The sequence below is a fragment of the Takifugu flavidus genome, chromosome 7, assembly GCF_003711565.1.
Source record: "Takifugu flavidus isolate HTHZ2018 chromosome 7, ASM371156v2, whole genome shotgun sequence".
In the NCBI taxonomy this organism is placed as follows: Eukaryota; Metazoa; Chordata; class Actinopteri; order Tetraodontiformes; family Tetraodontidae; genus Takifugu; species Takifugu flavidus.
The window spans coordinates 14,553,122-14,555,566 of record NC_079526.1 but is presented as its reverse complement, the minus strand read 5'-3'; positions in this window follow the sequence as shown (position 1 = coordinate 14,555,566).

Below are 2,445 nucleotides of genomic sequence, written 5' to 3'. Positions count from 1 at the left end.
AAAACAGTGACCTGTGAAGAGATTTGAGGAATGGGGGGGGGGCACGGAGGAGATAAAACAGGGGAAGAAAGAGAGAGCGAGAAAAAAGATAAAGAGAGGGTGAAATTACCAGAGGGCAGGAGAAAAGAGGGTTATTGTGCGTGTGCATTAACAGGGTGTATGATGAAGTTAGTTTTTGTGTTGTGTGCAGTGACTGGGGGCTAAGAAGTCGGGGAGGGGGGGGGAAATCAATGGCAAATTACATGCGCTTTGCTGGCCCATTGTACAGTATGGCCGCCATATCCTAAAGAAGGCACTTCCAAGATGATGCAGGCAACGGTGGATGGACTCCAAGATCATTTTTATTGATTTTGAGGGGCCATCAATAGAAAAAGAGGAGAAGAAGTGTGTGTGTGTGAGTGTGTGTGAGTGTGTGTGAATGTGTGTGAATGTGTGTGGGGGGGTGCGTGTCACAGGGCCAATACAATAGCCTCAGGGATGAGCTTTTTGTCCCTGTTCACACATTAATATCACACCTTAGATTTTCATTTACATTAGTGACTGGATGGGCGAGCGACACACAGAGAGAGAGAGAGACGGGCTGGCCAGGAAAGAACCGGCCCAGCAGCAGATACCAGAACCGGCCCAGCAGCAGATACCAGAACCGGCCTAGCAGCAGATACCAGCTTTGTTTGGGTTCGGGAGCCCAGAAACATCAGTTGTTGGACCTGATGAGGTGAAAGTTGCTCTGACTGGATTTTACGGAGGTCTGGGCGACCCAGCGACGTCGTTCTTGGAATTTCAAGTCAAGTCAGTTGGTTCTGTGTGGCGAGTGTTTAAATTCCAGTCTGTTGGTGATTAAAAACAGACAAAATAAACGCACACATGACCCGGAACATAAAGTTCTGAGGTGGAAACCTGATTCTACGTTAATGACACAACATTCCTTTTTTCCCATCTGTTTAACTTTGTAAACTTCATGTTTCAGTGCACAAAAAGGCAGATTCGGATTTCCCGCCTTTTCTCGTGCTTCTGATTCTGATGAAAAGATCCAAATTGTGCACGAGGAGCTGCGCTAGCAAGGCTAACAGAGGTCCACCATTAGCACCTGGAAGTGTGCACGGAGGGAAACGCAGTGTATAAATTCCAGAGGTGAATGAAACAGGCTGATTCAGACCCGCGGGCTCGTTGGTTCCGTCTTCCTCCTTCCTGATGGGAGAACACGGGTCGCGAGAACGTTCCGGCGCCTTTCTTCCCTCTTCGGACAAACGGCCTCGATTTGTTTTTCTCGCGGCCACAAACGTGTTTCTGCATCTTTTAGGAGCCGCTTGTGAAATTCGTCAGACGCTGGTTAAATAGGACGGAGACGGGTCTGCGTGCGCTGCGCGTGCACGTGCACGTGCACGCACGTCCTCGAGCTGGGGGCCTTTCCTGAAACGCTGCACATTATCGCCGAGGTGCCAGATTTCGCGGCCCGAAGATAAACGCCGGACATTTACGGTTACTTCCCTTTACAGCTTGTTGACCCTGTCGGGACCTTCTGCCCCCGGAGTCAAACACCTTTCATTTGTCTCCGCCGCCATCGCACGGCCGGGTCTTTGGACCGTCGGCGTCGGAGCGCCCGAGGTTTGAACACGCGGGCCTTCGGAACGCCGTGGCTCGTAACCTTTCTGCACAGTTCTGCATTCTCGGAGTTCTTTTTCCTGTTTGACTTCAGTCAATAAGAGATGATTAAAGGTGGAACGGAGCGGCGGGCAAATATTTACGCGTCCAGGGGGGGTGGGGGGGGGGGGTTGAGGCCCCTCCTGCGGTAAATCTGACACCTCGCTGTGACAGTAAACAGAGCGGCGAGGTTCACGGGTGACGGTGCTAAAGGTGAAGTGTGTTTAGTGGATGCCAGAGGGAGGTGCGGGCCTTCCATCTGGTCCCGTCTCCCAAAATGCTGTTCTTGAGAGTGGCTGTGCCCCCCCCTCCTATTACAGCCCCCCCACAAACAACCTCAGCCCATCAGCGAACCTCTGAGACGGCCCCGTTGAGGTCCCGCCTTCCGCCCCGGCCCAAAAGAAGCGAGCAGACGGGCTGAAATGGCTGAAATGCCAGGCAGAACCAGGCAGAACTCGTCTTTGTTGCAGCCTCTGCGTGCACCTACACGTCCGCCACGGGCGCGTCACGTGCGTGCGAAGGCCGGGGGAATGTGGTGGTCCGCTGCCAAAGCGCTCGCGGCCCCTCGCCGGCGGTCCAAGTCCACGGCGGTGGCCTGAACCTGGTCCTTGTTAATCAGACGCCACGCTGCTCAGCGCCTCCGTCAGAAGAGGAGCCAGCGCCCCCTCAGAGTGGACCTCAGCTATCTGTGTGCCGCTGCCAGGCTTAAATCTTCCTGCTGCTCCTGTTGCCGCGGCGCCTCCATCCCCCGGCGACCACGGCTCATAATCTCCCCTGCACACACACAACACCAACGCGCACGGC